At 39.3% G+C, this 21,772-nt stretch overlaps 1 long non-coding RNA gene across 1 annotated transcript in view; it reads right to left on the reverse strand.

The window, feature by feature from the left end:
* The window catches only part of LOC129190900 (uncharacterized), a 65,282-nt gene that overhangs the window by 33,022 nt on the left and 10,488 nt on the right, over positions 1 to 21,772 (reverse strand). The window contains exon 2 of the long non-coding RNA XR_008573105.1: positions 20,709 to 20,763. This is a non-coding gene — a long non-coding RNA (uncharacterized LOC129190900). The remainder of the gene's footprint in view (positions 1 to 20,708; positions 20,764 to 21,772) is intronic.

The following is a 21,772-nucleotide window of genomic DNA, read 5'->3' on the forward strand; positions in this document are numbered from 1 at the left end:
AGACGACCAAAATTATTCTCCAAGAGGCCGGGACATTAATGATCTCTCCTAGCGCAAGACTTCCACAGAAAACAATAATAATTAGGCGGGGTGAAGCAGATTGATTAAAGCTATGTAAGTGTGTTTGTTTTGGGTGTTTGTGAGTGTGCTGCACTTGCTTTTGTGATGCCGTGCCACCGGGGATATAAATCAATGTGTCACGTAATTGCTTGAGTGACCTTTGCTGATAAGAAACGGTAGCCTTTTGAAATCTCTATCTGTCTCTGTCACTTTGGCCATCTTCACCTCTCAACCAGTGCCTTCGCTCTGTCACATGCACTCACATCATTATACTTGCACACACAAACTTTTTCACACACGTACTCATTGCCACTCTATCCGCTTAATCTGAAATGTACCTTTCCGTCTTTGGGAAGGCCATAACTTCATGACCTTTAAAATGTACCACCATATAGGATGAAACTGTATTTTTGTGCAGAAAATGATATACTGATGCTTTATATGGTGATTTTTTTGTGGGTTTTAAAATTAAAAATAAAACTTAGAGCTTTATTTAGTTAAACAAAAAGCGAAAAAAATAGGGCTGTCAGATGATTAGAAATTGTAATCAAATGAATCCGTTTTCAAATTAATTAATCGTGATTAATCACCATTTGCCACCATGTGTGAAATATGGCCATTTTTGCTGTATTTTATGAACAAAAAGTTAATGCAGCAGACCAGATGGATGGATGAACAATTATATATACTGTATTTGTATGTATTAATAGCTCCAAATTAACAGAAAATTTAAATCAAGCTTAAAGATAGCACACATGTCTGAAAATGTATTTGCCTAAAGTAACTAGTATCTTCAATCACATTATTATGAGCCATGAAGAGTTGCGTTCAAAGACACCTGGTAACTTAAGCTCAATTCTAGTTTTGAGTGTAGATGTATTTTCTGGGATTTCCGAACATACTTAAAAGCAGCAAATTGTACTTCCGTAGTAAGAGTTACGTTAGTGAGTGATAAGAATATCCACTTACTGTTTTTCTTTGTCTTTCTGTTTATTTAGACCACACATACACGCATAATAAAGATGTTGGTATGATTTTCGGATTGTCAGTCAATGCAACTGGTCTAGTCGGAAGTGTTGTACCCAGGATGAGCTGACTGGATGTGTTTGTGAGTTGGAGATACATATATGGTGTTGGAATTGCACTGCGGTTGATGTGTTCAGGTCAGAATAAAGTTCTAAAAGAGTATCAGACTGTGTGTGACTCTGTCGGGACGCGACACTGTCCCGTCATAACAGAGCGGTGTGGCTTGTCATGATGCGAATGCTTAAATGATGCTAAAAATGTTCATGTAATTCATTAAATAAATTAATTACCACCGGTAACGCTGTTTTTGACAGCCCAAGAAACAATATGTCAAAATTAGGCCTGTTAACATTACCGCGTTAACGCCCATGATTAATCTGAAAATCTTAACGCATTCAAAAACAATAACTTGGAATGTCCGATATGCTGATATTGTCCAACTCTCAATTTCCTACACCGATATGTGTAACACCCTTATGTTGACACCTAAACTGCATTTAAAAGAAAACAGAACCAAATTTTTTGTTGTAAAAGTCCGATCACCTCCTGGTGAGTTTGGGTATACAACCTTCCATTTTGGAAGCCAAGTTCATTCATTCATTCATTCCGCACAGCATAAAACAATCAATGCATTTGATTTTCTGCTGGCTAGTGCTACCAAAAACAAACAAACAAACAAACAAACAAAAAAAAAACCTACAAAAAAACGCTGGCTTTTCCTCTGTGGAAGGATGTCAATGACCAGCACCTTCCAGCTCATGCACGCCCCCCCTACCCTTTCAGAATGCATGTTTCTATAACATTATGTTATTGACGACAGGCAGACAAACACAAACTGGCGGGCGCCATGAGCCAACTCAGTGTGCACTCACACGGTAGGCGGGGCTTGCGCACTAAGCTGACAAATCGGCCAATCCTGAAACAATCGATACATGTTAATTATTTACATTAGATATTTCAATACATGTCAGTATGTAAAGTACAGGGTCAGTATGCTGGTCAGCAGGTATTAATAATAAAGATGAGGACCGTGTAACTGAGATCAGGTCAGCTCATGGTCTATTTTTAATTGTGCCAATAACCTTTTCCTCGCTCTTCTCTTTCTCTCTCATCATCATCCAATATGTTGTCAATCCCGTCTTTCCATGTGTTCTTCCCCCATGTTTTTGCTCATGTGGTGCTGCTTTTGTCATTTACAGCAGTGTGTCGTGTTACAGCTCTCCCCTGCTGTGAGCAGTTGGTTCCTGATAGGGAGGGGAAAATGGAAAGAGGATAGGTGAAAAGAGGGTTGATTTGTTGTTGCAGGTAAATGCTCTTCTGGGATTTGTAATGGTTCTCCGAAGGGTCTCCTACCGGTTATAAATGTTAGTCCAAATGGACACGTATAACAGCTCTATGTCTGCCTGGAAGCAGCTGTGTGTCAAAGATGGTACTGGTTTTTGAGCATGTGAATGATGATCGTTGTGTGCACACATGCGGCTTGTGGATGTGATTTGGAGGCTTAGAGTATGAGCACGGTGGAACCTTGGTTTTTGTGATTAAATTGTTCCGAAGAGTCTGTCTTAAAGCGAAACGTATGAAAACTGATTTTTTTTTTCCCAAGAATGTACAGTGGTGCTTTGGTTATCATCATTAATCCGTTCCAGAAGGTCTGACTCAAACCAAAACGGATTCTAACCAAAGAAAATTGTCCCATAGAAAATAATGTAAAGCCAATGAATCCATTCCAGACACCAAAAAATGTTAACACAAAACCACACGGATGACACCTTTGTACGTTACTACGAGTTATTTCTTATATTTATTAGCGTTTTTTTCACCTTCTTCATCAAAGTGCTGGCTCCTGTAACTTTGTTTGGCTCCATTTTGGGTTATTTTGCAGCCGTGATGAATATAAAAGAACTGTGGCAGTTGGCAAAGAATTACGGCGTCAACTGCTGATGATGTCACAGACAGGCAACATAGCTGGAGGACAGTGAAATCTGGTTCGGGTTTCCAGTTGAGAGTTGAGTGCTAACAGGCACGTTTGTTATAAAGCAAAGTTGAACACACTTTAAATAACACGACAAGACTGAAGTCACCAACACACAACGGCTGTGACAGGATGCTGTACTACTGTGTAAAGTAAGTATGTAAAATTTGGTGTTGGGTGTGTGATCCAAGATGGCTGAATAAACAAGCAATGCTGGGAGCAGTCTGTCCACCTCCATATTAATACCACAAGATGCAACGTGCCAAAGTTTGTTATGTGTAATATTGTACGATAATTGAGAGCATTTTCGTCAAAAACTGAATCATTTGAACACTGGGGCATTCAAAAACTGAGGTTCCAATGTAGTTGTTTGAAACAACAGTTTGTGTGTGTGTGTGTGTGTGTGTGTGTGTGTTTTACACGTGGTGCGCATTAGACTTTGTGTGGTCAATCCGTGTTCACATCCTATGCTGTAATAGGACTTCTTTTACTGTAAGTGCAACTGCAGACCACCTAATTATGGGCACGAGGTCATTTGTACCAGGCCTCTGCACACTTGACACAAAGTGTGGTTTGTTTGAAGGTGAGTCTGGGCACAGCATAAAATAACCAGAAGTCTTGGATTTAATCCACAAGTTCAAACCCACCGTACGCTAGCTCATGCGTGAACACATGCACAGGCACAATGTAAACGTCTTGTATAGTAGGTAATCACTACTATAATAGGTAAGCCACAAAGTCTAAAAAAAGTGCATAAATGCAGGAACATTTCGTGAAGTGATGAAATGCATGTGCGTGTAGGCCAGGGAGGGACAGTGGAGATCGGGGTAATTGCACTGAAGCATGACGTTATAGAACCGGTGCAGGGTGGCCCATTAATTGGTCTACAGAACATCATTCATTCCACATTCCATCCAGCTGCACAATACCTCACCTGTATGGAACAGATAATCCTGCATTATTCATGTTACTGCTCATCTAGCTCATTATTGCGCTGCATTGTCCTCTCTCTTCTCTTTGTAAATAGTGTAAATTTACTTTGTATTCACTTATATTTTTAGTCATATGATTGTCCATATGTAAGTACCCATTTCTTCTGTATACTCCTGATCAAAATTTTAAGCCGAGTTGAAAAAGTGCAAGAATTTACATTTTGCACTTACAGATTTTAAGGAGTTTCTAAAAAGAGCTTCAAAATGCAAAAAGACGAAATAGGATTGACAAAGAAATTAATTGCAGACAATCATTAAACTAAATTAGCCTGGTCATCAACTTATCAAACATTTAAACCATAACCCCAAAAAACTCAAACCCCGTCCCAAAATAGCAAAAACGTGTAATTAAATAAAGGACTGAGCAATGAGTAGCTGTGCCATTCTTGTTAATCACCTCAGAAATTGGTTTGGGCATGCTTGATGCCAGTGTTTCCAGGAGGCTAGGCTCGCCATCCATTTCCACATTTTTTCAACTGGATTTAGAACAGGGGAATACACAGGATGCTTAAAAAGAGTAAAGTTTTCTGGAAAAAGTCTTTTGTCAGACGGGCATTGCAACCAACTGCAGCGTCGTCCTGTTGAAAAAACCCAGTCATTACCGCACAGACGAGAGCCTTCAGTCATGAGGGATGCAACCTGCAACATCTTCACATAGTCAGCTGCCGTTTGACGCTCCTGCACAACCTGAAGCTCCATTGTTCCATTGAAGAAAAATAGCACACTAGGCCATGACGCGCCCCCTTCACTGTGCCATGTGGAAAACATCTCAGGTGGGATCTCCTTGACATGCTAGTAACATTGGAAGCCATCAGGACCATCATGGCTACATTTTTTTTTTTCCATCAGAGAATAAAACTCTCTTCCACCTTTCAATGTCCCATGTTTGCCGCTCTTGTGCAAATTCCAAACGGGAAATTTTGTGCTGTTGAAAGAGACATTTTTTTGTTCTTAAAACCCATCTCTCGAAGATGCCGTCTGATGGTTACTGGACTGCACTTGGCATCAGTAAGAACCTTCATTTGGTCCGAGGATCGTCTCGTGTCTTAACGGACAGCCATTCGCATCCTCCGGTTCAGAGCCCTTGAAATGTTTTTGGGTGAACCACTTGACTTTTTAGTTTCATAAACCTCAGGATCTTTTAAGGAGTTTAAGATGACTGTCTTCCTCGGTCCAACCTCAGCAGCAATGGCGCGCTGCGAGAGACCTTGCTTATGAGGCTCAACAATCCCACTGTGTTCAAAAAGAGAAAGCCGTTTTTCCTTTGCCATCAAAAGATCATGACTGTGTCAATACCTGACAGAAAATGGTATTGCATCCACTTTTCGGCAAGATTTGGTCTTTTAAAAGCTGTGGTCTTAAACTTTTGATCACCTGATGAAAAGCTTATTTCCATTATTGGTTGTTTGCAATAAATTGCTTACTCAAATATTATTTTGTCTCACTCCCATTTCTTTTTTTTTTGCATTTTGAAGCTCCTTAACATTCAACAGTGCAAGATATAAATTCAATGCAATTTTGCAACTATTTTTCCCAAGGTTGATCAGTAGTGTATCTTTCTATATATCTATTCTATTGTATTGCTTTTTACATAATAAGTAATGTACTACTTTTAATGTACTACTATACCTAACTTCCTTGTGCTACTTTTCCTTTCTTTTTCTCTGCAATTGAGCTACTGCGACCAAGAGATTTCCCTTGTAGATCAGCAAAATCTGTCTTAGTCTAATGTTGGTGAACCACTGTGTTTTATCGTCGAATCTAATCTCACTAACCAAAGTTGACTATGATATATGTATAAACATTACCACATACTTAGATGTTGACGTGACAATGCTCATTTTAAGGTATGATGCTGCTGCCTGCCTGTCTCGCCTTGAGATTACAGATTGTCAGTGCTGGTCCCATGGATCTGGGAAAGGAATCCGTCATGTACGTATCCATATATTCGTAGACTGAATTATACAAATACAACATACAAAAACAATTTGCTATAAGAAGCGCCAAGAACAGTCAGCCTATAACTTATTTCTTCTGTTGTCACTTCATGTCAAATCTCTATGCATTTCAGTCTTTTATTTTTTTTTGCCGACGGCCTAGTTTTCTCTCCAGATGACAACAATACCACTGCAGTTGCCAATTTGTTTGCATCAATTTGCAAGAAAGGCAATATAAGTTTGGGGGGGAAAACCTCCACGTATCAGCCTGGATGGAGCTTCACTACCCGATCAAACCACACAGTACAGACCAAGGTGCCGCCTCTACTTGCCGTTCTTAGCAGACATGGCTGATGTCAAATGTGGTCTTTTGCTGGTGAGTTACAATTACCTTTCTGTGTGCTCTAACAACAGACTGTACTACTGTACCATATTTCTTCTGTGGTATTCTATAGTTGTTGACTATGACTGTGAAGCCTAGATATGGTTGTGATATGTGTGAAAGATCAATATTAAATAATCATACCTGGTCTCTGATGCCAAAAACAATGCCAGATATAAAGTCATGAATCATGTCCATTAAGAAATTATGCTACAAAGCCATTATACATGTGCTTATGAGGTTAGGAAATAGGGGTTAAAATAACTGTATGTCAGTGCTCTCGTCTCCCATTCCGAAAGTCCTGTGTTCCAGCCCCAGGGTGGGTAGTGTGAAGCAGGCAGGTTACATTGGTGCCGGTGGGAGTGAGGTTTGAGGAGGTGAGTGGAACGGATGCCAGCCAGTGCGGCTCCGCAAGTGTATGTTGGTAAACCTCGCCACCCTGGCTTGCGAGTTGCGCTGAACGCTCGGCCGACAGGCTGGGCTTTTGGCCGAGCGTTCAGAGCTCTTGCCTCCCACTTCCCAGTACGAAGGTCCTGTGTTCGAGCTCCAGCGTGGGCAGTGTGGCGCAGGCGGGTTACATTAGTAACTATGTGTTTATTAAGTCTGTGTTTTTAGACCACATACGAGAAAACAAAAATCGACGTCTGCGTGGTGTGATGACCAATAGTCAGTTAGCATGCTTCATGATGAGTTGATTTGTTCCTTGTGACAATGGCGGTGTAGTAGGTGCATTTCGATAACGGAAAACCAGAACACTTGGCTCGGCAATAAGGTACGCCTAATGATATTCAAAGTTTACCCAAAGGTGTGCTATAATTTCAACGCATTTATAGTCGTGACGCTCCGATCAGGATTTTATACTGCTGATTCCAATACCAATCATCCATGAGTGTGATCGGCCAATACCGATCTCATGGATTAACTGTACATTTTTCAATTTATTTATGAGTGGTATTGGTCAGGGGAGCCGTTAGACAATTCCAAGGGCCCCTGGCAAATAAGTAATTATTAAAAAATAAACATTTAGGCGGATTGTCTTTTTTTGCCTTTGTGTGAAACAATTTTTGTACTATTTGACGCAAACCTGAATTGAATTTGATGTATGTTTTGTAGTCATTTTAATACATGGGAAATAAACTGTTCAATAATTATTTTTTAGCTCGAGATAACAAAATTAACGGAATAAAATAATACGAATAAATATCTTGATTAAATAGAAATCTGTCCTACTCAACTTACTATGTGACGTGCAGCCACAACACTAGCTGCCGTAGTCGAGTTTGGAGCCACTTCTTGAAAGTATGTTTGCTCTGCTCAACCTTCTGTACTGGTTTTGAAATGGTTCTCGTACGCCCATCTGCAGTTGGGTACTTTTTTTGAAAATGCCTTTCAATGTTACATTTTTTGTCGTTTGCTAATTTCTGTCCACATATTAAGTGTACAGGTAAGACAACATCACGGGTACTGATGGCAAAGGATACGTCCATTCAGAATTAAACTCTCTATTTTCTTCCAAGATTGTTCTTTTTAGGGACGTATTCATGGTTATGGATAGCTTACACTGCACTGTACACTGTGTCTCACTGCACCCTTGCTCACCCAACCAGCAGTCAGAACACACTACACTTTGTGTAGATGCCTTCACAGACTAGGTGAGTCGGATATTTCAAACCCTTTTCCAAAATGCACTTTTCCTCCACTTCAGTTTAAAAAAAATAAAAATAAATAAAAAATCCCAGACCTCTGTGTGGGAGCCGCAACAAAGAGACAGAAAGCTCCGGAGCCACGGGTTGCTGACCCCTGGACGAGAGTGAAACAATGACCGCATGGCTTTTAAGTCAATTTGATTGACATGATTTCTTATGGAAAAAAATGTGTTTGGTTTTCATTTGAATGGGGTTTCACTGTACTTTCATTAATTCAAGAGGGAGTACTGTCGAGTGCATGCAGAACTGTTTAAATAGTTAATGGACTTTCATTCTATTGGTGTGTATTTTTCAATTTTAACAACATAAAAAGACGGGGATCAACAGCATGGAATCTTTTTGTTGCCACCAGGGTCACTCACACACAACTGCTCTTGCACATGATGAATTCTTTTGGTATTTTGTTCACATGAGCTTGAAAATATATTCAGTGAATGGAATACTTGGACTGGTATGTGCTGCGTTAAAGTTCAGTGAAATAATACCTATGCTGTAAAAAAACCCAAAAAGATTAGTTCCACTGATATACTGTATAAAGGACATTGAGACTTTGTGTTTGTGTCCCCGGATAAGGTTAACATGCATGTAGCTTTGAAATGCAACATGCCAGTGTATTTTCAGTATAATAGCAGAATATGTCAAATGTTGGCAAAGTACATCAAGGAGTTACCTTAGCCCTGAGGGTTTTCAGTCAGTTACAAATGGAGGTTTGATGTCCATTGATTTCTTCCCAGAGTGTTTCAAATGCCAGTCTATTGCAAATCCATGTTTCAAGGTACGTCTTTTTCTCTTGACGTGCCTCGGCTCATGTTTGCTGAGTGTTTCCTTTTAAAGTGCACATTAAAAATTATTATTGTTGCATGGAACGTAATATTCATTTAGTTTTCAAACTACGGGTCCAAAATAATAACGATAATAATAGACATATTGTTCAATTCCTGACTGACAAGTGTCAAAAGGGAAGAATATTACGTATGTAAAGGCACAAGTTCTTCACAGGCCAACCGTCACATGAAAGGTGACACAAAGTTCAACTTCAGATTGAAACTTGTGCACACATAAATCAACAGGATTTGCTCATGTATTACAACATCCCGCCAGATGTATTTAGGATGGATCGAGGCCCTGGGAGAGTGCAGAGCAGGCGGCAAGTGAGGCTAAGTGCAGGGATATGACAAGATGGATCCAGGGAGGTGAAAACGGTTCTGTGCAGGGATTAGTCCGAGAAGTCATCACTTTCGCAAGCCAAGACTAAATGATTAATACAAATATTTTTGGGAGGCCATTTGTCTCCACTCAGTTTGTCTTCATTTGTTTCAGTGACCTCCTCAGCTAGTTCATGTCTTCCGTAAACCCACTTGTTTGTCGTCTCTCGCCACTTCGCGGTTCGGATTTTGCAATTTCAGTCTGAAATCGTAAATCATGCTCTTCCGTGGTTGAATACGGCGTGTTGTTAGTCGAAACAGTATCTTTTGCCAAATGTAAGCATTTTAAAGCACACAAATGCTTCAATGAACTAAATTACAAATATAAAGCATTCAGAAGACGCAAAGACAAAGATACTGTATGTGGTATGTTGGACATATGTAGTATTCTAAAGTAGTTACTCGGGGTGTAACGGTACACTAAAATGCAATTTCGGTTCGGTTCAGTTTCTTGAAATGCTCGGTTCGGTTAATTTTCAGTACAAAAAGGAAGAAAAAATTATTTAAAATGCTTTTATTTAAAAAAATGCAAACCGAACTTTTTTTTAAATAAATAAAAGTGACCCATTTGGGTGATATTTCAAATAAATTAGACTGAGTTTTTTTTTTAAATAGAAAAATAATAATAAACAGCTGCATTTAAACAATTGTTTAAAAATGGTGGGGAAATTTAATGGACAGTTCCAGTTAAATAGCTCTCTGTTGCACGTGAAGTCCAACCATCTGCCATCAGTGAAATAGCGGACACGTGATAAATCGTTGACATCACTTTGAGCTTTTTCATAAAGTGCTGGTATAACTTTCTGGCTAAAGTGAGGACATGATGGCATTTCGTAGCAAGGTTCAAGAACTTTAATCATATACCTTCATGGAAAAATTATTAGACTTAGATTATTAGATTGTTTTGTCAGTTTATTGATCCATTGTAATACCTGGTACAACTACAGGCACATTTGTTTGGACAAATATAATGATGATAACAAATATAGCTCATAAGAGTTGAATTTAAGAGCTGATATCTAGCAACTTCCATGGCTTTCTTGATAATAACCAAAATCACTTAAGTTCTTACATAGCTATAGCATTGTACTGCCAAAAAATGTAACTCTTATGAGCTATTTTTGTTGTCATTGTTATATTTGTCCAAACAAAAAGGTACCTTTAGTTGTATCGGGCATTAAAATGAACAAGAAAGTGAAGAAACAAGAGTGGTCTAATCATTTTTCCATGAATGTACTTAAAGCCAGCGTTCTCAACAACTGAATATGGACGTAATCTCGTGGCTATAAAAACTCCAATATTGTGTTACTGCTTTGGGCCCGTCAGAGCTGCTTGCTAGAGGTTGTTTATATGCTGACGTTATCGGTGTTTGCACTAAGATGGTTTTCTTTCTTGTAGATGTAACATTCACTGCCGGATGATGCCGCTTTAGGTGTGCTAACATGTTAGTCGTGTTTCCTGCAGCATAGCCGATATCGTGGAACAATGTAGACACACAAGTTTGGATTTATCCACTTGCCTTTGTGCATCCGTAATTTTAACAGGGAAGCCAAAGTATTCACGAACAGGAGACCGTAGTGAGATTGGAGGGTCTTCCAGCTCAGGCTTCTCGCTTGCATTTGCCATGATGCCATTTGTGACGTCTGCGAGCTACTAGCGTTCCCCCCCCTCAGTCAGTAGTGTCCAACACTCGGCGGAGTCCGCGTGGAAACTCGCCCACTGGACTTTAGTTCCGCATGAAGCGCTTATATCACTCTAGTAATAAATTTAATGAGAAAAATAGCAAAACATATAACCGAAACGGTACACAAGTTCAATATACAGTATCCATGTGAACTGTTACACCCCTACTGGTCACTAGGTGTCAGTAATTTTACTATAATGTTTGGTGAGTCACACAAAAGGTGTTGAGTCTAGGGGGCTCTAAGAATGTTAAAAACCGTATTTAGAAAGTCAAAAACAGGTCTTCTATTCTCCAAAAATATTACATTTATAAATAAGGAATCCTATTTCACGGAAATTCAATTATCACACAGTTGTATCTGGAACCAATTAACCGCGATAAACAGGGGATTAATGTACTACCCTTTGTGTGTGTGTTTGCCAATCATTTTTATAATCTAATGTTCTCATTCAAAGTAAACCCAAAATATTGATAAATTGCTGAACCTTTTAGAGGTACATTTTTCCTCTCAAACTACTCCGCAAAATTCCATATTATAGTACAATCTCAGTGGTGTTAGACTTTTTAGATTACACTGCAAGGTGACCTTTGTCTGAGGGTAGATTTAAGTGAGCTTTCTTAAACTTTGTCACATTGAATGTTCTCCAGTATCCCCTCCAGGTTTTTATTCACTCTTGTATTTGTCCTTTATAAATTCCTCTCCAGTCTCTTTGGCATTCCAAGTGTTCCCTTGTCTTTCACATAATTTTGCATTCCATCATTTTCCTTTAATATCACTGGCAGCACAAAGTGTTCTGTACCCTCTTAGACTCTGTTTGATTGTGCCTTTTTTCAGATAAGCACATTTGCCTTCTGTATTACACTGTTCAACCCCCACATTGACAGAGTAAAAATGCACACATTACTTGCACTACAAGTTAAGTAGAATGGTTTATCATGGGAGACAGTTTGGTTTCATGCACCGATTCCTGGAAAAAAAATGATTAAACGAGATTAGGAAGAATGCACACACTAGAACTGTCCACATTTGCATTTGAAAATAAAGAACATTTTCCAGAAAATCAGTGAAATTCTGGTGGAAAGGCCAGCAATTCCATCAGCTTCCAAAGCTTAGAAGTAGCTGTGCTATAACTAAAGTACCTCATCACCAGGGAGAGTTGTCATCTCATTGATTGGGAAAACAGTAATTTTGTTTCCTTCTGTGTTTTCTTTTAACCATAATGTCACATATTGTGGGTGCTTTCTTTCATTGTGTGGAATCATAAAAGTGGCATGGATCCATTTTGAACCGCAGCCAAAGACAGCCAGGCCTTCAAGTCTTCACAGAAATAGTACAGTGGAAAATACAGTGCAAAAAAAAAAAAAAAAAAATTGTGCTAATAATTAATTAGGATTCCTGCTGGGTTACTAAAAAATAGTAAATATAAAGTTCAATTAGTACATCATTAAAGTACTCAACTCAAGCAGAGACAAAAAGCAAATGATGACTGTGAAGATATAGTGTGTGAAGGTGTGTTTAAACGTTTAAACTACCCTTGAAAATTAAAAAAAAACCTACGGTGCAAATATCTACTCATAAAAAAACATTCAGTGATGCTGATGTAACAGCTTGCAAGGCCTACCTTATTCCTTGCTACTTTCAGACTTGCTGACCTCTACGCATTCTATGGAAGGAAGTATGCATTTTTACCTCAATATAAACTAGTCCGATTTGAAACTATATTTGTAAAAGGTTTGTTCTGCAATTAAGCGGCATAAATAAGGTATCTGATGAAGATGATCTTAAAGCTACTGTATATAATATATACAAAAACAAGCACGCTGAATTCACTTATTAAAGATTAGACAAAAACTCTGACTAGGCAGTTGGGTTTTATTCAAAACTAGCATCATCAAGGTCTCATTTAAAAAAAATACACACAAGCATTTATAAATAAAAGATACATAAGTGTATCCATCATACAAATAAAAAAAATGCAAACTTCTAAAAGTTTATAAGCTGTGTCATGTTTTGTGGCTCCAGACCACTTTTGGAAACATGACTCTTGATGGTAATGGTTGCCCACCCCTGCTAGATCTACACATGCAACCAGCAGGTGGCACCAAATGAGTCAGACCTATCCTTCCTGTCACTCAAACACAACAGTGACCTGAAGAGATCCAGCTCCTGACAAAGAGAGCCACTTGTTTGTAAGTATATGTTACAAGTGCTTCTCACAGATTGGGCAAATCAGACAAGAACAGAGGTGTTATGATGCAAATGGTTAGAAAATGGTGATCAATAAGGCAGTCACACAATTCACACAATTGCCAAGCAGCTAAAAAATTTGTAAATATTTAGGGTTTTTTTCCATCTTTGAGTTTGTTGAAAATTATGTATTATAATGGGGCGTCTTATATGCATGGATGGGTCAAGGTACTTACACTTGTGAGTTGATAATATGTTGGCCATATAATGAAATAGCACACGGCAATTGGTCATTTTAAAACGTGTGTGCATGCACACGTGACCATAATAAATGTGTGCAAGCGTGCGAATGTTACTCCAAAAAGTTCAATGTTCATGCAGTACTTGCTGTATAATAAAGGCATAAGGTATGACCTCTAGTGTAATACTGCATTACCGTGTCCGAATGTCCAAGTGTTACTGTACAAAACACACACACTGCTTTTTTTTATAAGTGGATTGCAAAATAGCCAGTGTGGATTCAGCAAATCCACAGTAACAAACCACACCACAGTGACTGAAATTCCTAAAGCCACACACATGCTAGCAGTCACGTCCACAAACACATACAAGGGCCCAGCAGGGTCGAGGAAACACACAACGTCCACTTTGACCAGAGCACACAAACACACTGGTGGCTTTGTTCTGAGCGACTGCTTTAATCTTTAATGCGTTTTGGTAGCTGGTGGCTGCTGATGTTTGGTCCTCTAGATTGCCTCAGACTCTACTGTTGTCACACTACAGAGGTCAGTCCAATAACTTAGCTCCCCTGGGCTGAAATACACAAACTGCATTAGGCCAATTACACACACAGACACACAAGCATGGACATACGTAGCCGGCACACAATAATACCGCGCACCAGCTGATACATCCAAGAAATAACAACCCTTCCAATGACACACATGATGCTGTGCACTGTGTCTAATGCAATGTCAATTAGGGATCATTTGTGCAAGCGTTTGCTCTGACCTTTTGAGAAAAATGGAACAGTAGGAGTAAAATTCTGAGGCGTGTCACTGCGACCTGTCTCACAACTCAAAAGGAACCTAGCCTCCTTTTTAGACCCTTTGTTGCATACTGCAGCTTTTGTAAAATATACACATTTAAGTTCCAGTTTCTCAAAAGTAATGCACTCATAACAAATGATAATGTACAGTATGTCAACCTCTTACTTACATTCAGTTCTAGAACACCCAATGGCTAGAAATACATACATATGAACAATGAGAGGCTGCACACATACTGCATACGAGCCAGAGCTATTGTAGTCGTCTACATGTATGCCTTTGTCAAGGGAAGCAAACTGGCACCTCTCCAACGAGTCCCAGTTCCCAACCTCTTTATAACAGGTCACCACATGTCCACCAAGGTAAGTCCTTAAGAACTAAGCCACTGCCAGTAAAGCAAGGTCATTTTAAACTAGAAAATGCACTTCCTTTAAGAATTTGCTTGTGAATGCTCAGAAGTAGTTTTACAGAAGTCAGCATTCATGCAACCAGGAAATCCTCAAAATGCTCAACGGTCATATTTAACAAGGGATGGCATGGCTTTGAGGTGCCTCTGAAGACATCACCTCCATAGACTGTTTCAGTAGGGAAACTTCGCTTTGGTACAGAGGTGTACCAATTTGCCATGGTGCACATGTAAAGTGAGGGGCAGAAGGTGTACATTGTTGCAATGCACCACCATAAGCCCGGGGAGTGTGCTGAAAATTAGACGAAACAGTGCAGCCCAGTCATGGCTAGCGAAAGTACATGTTGAGTCATCCTATCATTTGAGGTTTCTGAACAAAAGTGTACAGGAACAGAAAAATACACACAAAGACATGAGGTCACTGATCACATAGTAATTCACTTGGCTGACTTCCTTGCAGTCAGTGAGGGATTAGTTCCCATTCAGTGATTATGAATGTGAGTGTTAATACTTGTCTTCAGACAGTATGTGCATTATGATTGACTGGTTATCAGTACAGGGTGGAAACAAATGGGATAGGCTCCAACTCACCCTAAACAGGATAACCAGTGTAAAAAAGGATGGATGAAAAATACTTTTTTTCATTTTGTTTATATGTTGTTGACAAACTATGCAAATGCAAATTTCTCAGTGATTTTCCGATTGAATTTTCCTTCCGTCTGCTCCTCTGTTCTTTGTCAGTCAACTGCCAAGTTATCGGGACAGTCATATACATATACTGTATATATTTTATGTTGTTTTCTTTAATCTCCCCACTGCCCACGCATCTCTAAAGCATCAATGTCAGGCAGTGAACTTGAAAAGACAGTTACAAATTTCAGTATGATTCAATTAAACTGGACCAAACACAACTAACCATCAAGCAGCTTCATGTTGTCCAACTGATAAAGGACATCTCGTTGGTTTGTGCATGCAGTGTGGACACAATACGTAGGTTATGGTGTCTTTAGGTGTTTTTGCAGATCCATGCAAATGAGGATTGTTAAAAAAAATGTCTACAGTGTTCCCTCGTTTATCGCGGGGGGATAGGTTCCAAAATACCCTAACAATAATTGAAACCCGCGAAGTAGCAGACTTTGTTTACAATTATTATATATGTTTTAAGGCTGTAAAACTCTTCACAATACACTTTATACACCTTTCTGAGACAGCCATTAACATTTTCTCACATTTTGAACACTCTCAATGCGCAAATTGTGTTTGAATTTTAATGATCAATCAGGCTTTGTGTTTAATTTCTATCACTATTTGTGTCAGTTATGATTAACAATCTGCATGGAGCCAGATTGTGGCATAGTCATTCTACAACTCCACTACATTGCATGTGTGTCAGGTCCTAGACCACCTCTTCCAATCATTCCAAATCGTTCCAATCGTTCCAGGTGCGCCGCACCATGCTATAGGTGTCACGTGGGTCCAGGCATGGTACAATTGGCCTAGCGTGAGCACACCCTTAGAGTGATGAACCGCTATTCGTCATGTGTACTTGGTAAACACATACAGTACATTGACCCCATTGCCCTCTCAAATGGCATCATTTCCATTTATGTATTGCAATTTTACATGAATTCTGAATCTAAGCCTACTTATAAGAATTTATTGTCCAGTCATCAATGAATGCGGACATGCTCAAACACAATAAAATGTACAATAAAGTCTTATTGCAGCTGTGGGCCAAAGGCACAGCTGTTAGCAAAGTCTAAAGCCTTACTTGCACACAGATGACAGACTCATAAAAGCAGCGATGTGAAGGCGATCAAAGACTGCAACCCTGTGACGCCATGCAGAGATCCGCATTCAGGTCACACATAAAGCACTTAACGTGTCGCATAGCTGGAGAACAGACATAAACTAAACTACTAATAGTATTAATATGTGGTTACCCATCAAGACAAATGGTGTGGCGGTGATGGAAATGAGTTTGAAACAAGTGAGTGACCCTAATTTTAAGCAAAGCACCTTTTTCATCTTCCCATTAGGATATAACTCATGAAGTGAAACAGACAAAGCATTTCCAGAGAAGTGTATTTCTGTGATGAGATCTATTATCGCTAACATCAGCAAGCCTACAGGGAGTGAAAAAGTGAAAGGCAGTGTAGGAGGTTGAAGGCTGGGAAATTAAATAACATATCATGAACCTAATAAAGCTAATGGCAACTTCAGGGTGAAAACGTGTTAACTGGCAGCGTCTTCAGTTGGCAGTCCTCTCCAAATATTTTAGAGCCCTATGACATTTTTGTATTTTTTTCCACCAAATTCTGTTTTTCCACATACATTTTTTTAGAATTACGTTTTTTTTTTTAACCTTTTACCTGTGCTTTTTTTGCCAGTGAACAAAATGTCATACATTTATTGATGCATTACATCATTGGACAATTTTGCCCAGTATTTCAGAAACGGATGTAGTTTCGCTAACGTTTTGAATGGGATGTTAGCCTCTTCACACATTGCTACAACATCGTCAACAAACTGTAATGTCCGTGCTTGTGGTTAAGGAAGACGTCGCCGCCGATGCAAGTCCAATCGTTTTACTATCAATCAAAAAAACACACCACAGTGTAAAACACACTCTTACAGCCGCACTAGTATGCTGCGCTAAACTAACCTAACCCAGTCCGCTTCCACTCACACTCAGTGACGAGTAAGAGATGAAATGAAAAGTTTTTTCCAGCGACATTAGGCGGCTGCTTCAACATGTTGTTTAGTTCGGGAAAGGGCAGGTTAGTTTTGGTGAGATGTCTCCACGAATTAGCGGTCCGCTGAGAAAATATTTCACTGCACAAACCTTCCTTCTCTTCAGGATGTCAGCATTTCATTCACATTATGTCTGCGTTTAACAGTAGATTCCATTTGTATGCTTTTATTTTTCCCAAATGATAGGGTCCTAGTCTGATAGTTTAGAGCTTTGTGGTCACTTCACTTTATGGGTCAGTTGTATTTAGAATTGAACCAAAAAAAACATACAAACATTGTAAGTAGACTTGTCTGTGTTTGTCTAATTATGTCCAGGTCAGTAAATATCCCTGTCTAGCAATATTGTGGAGAAATGTCTTCTCCAGCTATGTTATTTTCCTTTTCCCCATCATTAAAACTGCAATTTGATGTATCCAAAATAGTAGACAGGAAGTTGCACAACAAACCCAAACAAATGGCATTGACATAAATAATATCAGCTTCATGGTAGAGGTACAACAGATAAAATGAAATGTCTACCCCACAACCAAAGGAGTATTTAGAGATGACATAAAAGTGTGTGTCACTGCTTTTCAAAAATAAGCATGACCCAATTTTTCAGAATTCCCTCTTTGATAGCCCACCGGCATGATGACATCGGCAGTGTTCAGCTGAAATGACAGACATCTCTCAATGTCATGATCATGTCTTATCTGCCACGATAAGTACTGGCTCAAATTTAGTTCCCTTTGGCTTCCCATAGAGAAACAATCAGTGCATCAGCCTGACCGGTTTAGGTGTGTGACATAAGAATGATATTATTTGCTGAAATTAAACAAAATAAATGCACCGATTTTGACACAACAGCAATGTATTTTTGAAACTACGTAATCACTTCCTACCAGATGTTGAAACGCAGACTGAAGGCAGTAGCATTCATTATATTTGCCATTGCTTACACCGCTTATGTAATTTAATTTGTGTGTCTAGTTTATTTACTATTGATTTTAGTCAAATAAACCTCTGTGCACTCAACTGTGCATGCACTCAACCAATACAGATTATGTTAGATCTATGTAATGGTTTAAAATAGTGCTGGCAAAAGCCGATGTGAACACATCCACATTGATATTGAAGCACTGATTAACATAGACCCACGAGCAAAAATACAATACTGTACATCTACGCTCCATTACATGTGGGTATTATAGGTACATTTCTGAAATCACCAACGTACAAACAACCATTGGACTACACAGTGAAACCTCAGTTAGCGTACACCCTGGTTAGCGTGTTTTTTTGGTTAACGTAAAAAAAATTACACCCAAATTTTGCCTTGGATTGCGTACGTTTTCCAGCTATTATACAATATGGCGCACCACTGTGTCCTTAGTGTATATTTATCACAAAACATCTTTGTTAGCAGCTTGCTAAAACATGGAAATAAAAACCCGAAGTCAGCTCCGTCGCCTGTCTATGATGTCATCAGTGGTTGACTCTGTAGTTCCTTGCTAGTCTTAGTGTTCAAGCTAAACATGTTTTTTATAGTTTTACAATTATAGTTTCACATTCATAAAACCATTGTAAATGTTGAACGAAAGGGACAAATGGCAATTTAAGGATACTTTTACCTTCATTGAAGACGTTAGGCAAAGACACAACGTGGCAGCGAAATCAACATGGTGTCACAAATGCTGGCACTTTCAACTTTCTTTGGCTCCATTTTGGGTCATTTTGCATGATGTGATGAAGATGGCTGCGATGCGCCGCATCTTCATCCGCTGCGTGAGCATCGCAGCCGTCTTGTTTACATACAGTATGTGTTCCACAGCGGATGAAGATGTGGAGCGTCGCAGCCATCTTCATCACATACACAATAATGGACAGGCGACTGTGTGCAGTGACACGACAAAAGATAAAAGTAACGCCGAGCAATTTGTGAGGTCTGATTTTTTAAAGAGGCATTTTTGTGACGTAAATGTATTACTCTTTTGAATGCATATTGGCCTACTACGTAGCCTACTACGTTCCTCATCACCGAAATCCACCAGAACTGGACTCATGGGACCAAGTGGAGGGTAAGTCACTGTTGATGCACTACACTGCTGATGGGGATGTCAATATGCAACGGTTTCCCTCCGAGGAGAACTAGCAAGCAGGTAGGCGAAGTCAGGATCGGAAGGCTTGCAAGTTTACCAAGACAGACACAAGGGTACACTGAGACAGACAGGTCGCTAACCTGAGTTTAAGGTAAGGAGTAAGGTATCACATTACATTATATAGGTAAGAATTGCTGGAAGCTGGAGGTCTGAATGGAGTGGCACGGTACATGTGGGCTGGCAGGGTATAAGTGGTGGGGGAGCACAGGTGAAGGTGGATCCTCATTAGGGTCACGGAAGTGCAGCAGCCTATCCCAGCTGTGTACACCCAGAACTGCTCACCAGTCAATCACAAGGCACTTATAGACAATCTTTTACACTCACATAAACACCTATGAACAATTTTAGAATCGCCAATTAACATAGCATGCATGATTTTGGAATGTGGGAGGAAGCCGGAGTACCCAGAGAAAACCCGTGCACGTTCCAAAGGTTATTTGAACCCGAAGGATGACATGCTAACCACAAGGTGGCTCCTTGAGTGTGTCATTGATTTTATTCCTTACATTAACCATGGTTAAGTTATTCTTACACCTGGATGATATGTCACTTTAAAAATTGGCTACAGTAAATGAAGATGATGGTGACAGTTATGATGGTGACAGTTCAACCCAATAACTATGGAATTATTTAAATTTCTGTTATTGTAAGGAAAAAATAGTTTTAAAAGGACGGCTGGATAGCGAAGAAAAATTAGAAGTTCCACCATATTGCTTATGTCAGCTTTATCGGTAATGATGTCGTTATGGCAAAGGTAACAAATGGTAATGCCATCATATAAGTGTGCATCCATATTAAAAAAAAATAAGCGCTTTCATCAGTTAATTCCAAGAGGTATGGGAAGTCTCATCATAACACTGCTTACATACATTATGCCTTTTTTCGTTTGAATTGTCCCAGGTACAGTAATTTCCCTTCTAATATTTATTCTACTTCTCATCCCAGACATGGGAATTCCGACTCTTTGATGTATGTGTTCCTCCATGTCTTTATATGTTCCTCACACATTCTTTTTTAGCCTATGTGGTGTGCTTTTCTGCATATGGCACTATAACAATGTGAGCTCTGTGTGTTCTTCAATAAGTCACATTTTTTTTTACCCAATTAAAAGTAATTGCCAGAGAAGCACCTGTCATTCTTCTAGGAAAACAAATAAATAAATGACAAAAGCTGTGGTTGCCGCTGTGTCTGTGTTGTAATGCATTTTACCCTCAAGTTGAACTCTCCCAGTGCTTCGCCATCCAATAGTTTTCTTGTATTTTACCTGGGAAACAAACACATCAGAAGATTTTCACTTTTAATTTGGAGAACTGTAGCTTTGGGCAATGTATTTCACTGAAACCTTCACACTTGATTTTAATACTGCTGTACATCTTACTGTGTTTTCCTTTAGCCAGTCCGAGGGGCATTGACATAAGCGGGTTCTAGTGGACTACTGGACTATAAACTCCCCTTTCAAAGATGGTATTGCTCATTTTGGACCGACATACGACATGTCCCAAAAAAGTGAAAAAAACAGTAACAAAATGAAAGTACTTACATAATACAACGTTTATGTCATACTGTTGCGATCCGCCAGTAAACAACTGTAAAATACAAGTGAAATGAAGTTATTAGTAATTGAACGCACAACCCCCCCAACGCCCAGTGACTTTTCTTAACCGTCTTGGCTGTGATGTCATGCCGAAACAGCAAAGCGAAGAAAGCAAACTATTCACAACAATAACAAAATACAGTCGCCCTTCGCAATATTGCGGTTCGATTATCGCTCGCTCGCTACATCGCGTTTTTACAGAAATTAATTAATTAATTATTGCTGTTCCGTGGTGGACTATAGTCTATTATTAGTCAAAACATATTGAAATACAAATGACATGTAGTATTCTGGTCACTAGGCGGCAGTAATGACACAAAACATTGATGAGACATTACATTACATTAAAACTGCATGAAGCCATAAAGTCAGCCATGGCATGTCCACTTCCTCCTTCCGGAGACTGGTTTCAGTGACCAAAAGTGTAAAACACGAGCACACATCTAACACAGGAAATCTGCCGTTCAACGTTATTTTTCCACAGTGAAAAAGAAACAAGACTAACATGTGCTTTGGTGACATGAACACTTATCGTAACATAATACACTGCAGTACCTGAGAGCAAAATATTAGACACAGTTGTCAGATAATGCACTACAGTCTCATTCAAATGTGACCAATCATCTTTGTAAATGCAGCATCTCTTGCATTGGCTCTCACTACAATGTGCAAACTTCCT

Source organism: Dunckerocampus dactyliophorus, chromosome 12 (assembly GCF_027744805.1).
Source record: "Dunckerocampus dactyliophorus isolate RoL2022-P2 chromosome 12, RoL_Ddac_1.1, whole genome shotgun sequence".
NCBI classification, from domain to species: Eukaryota; Metazoa; Chordata; class Actinopteri; order Syngnathiformes; family Syngnathidae; genus Dunckerocampus; species Dunckerocampus dactyliophorus.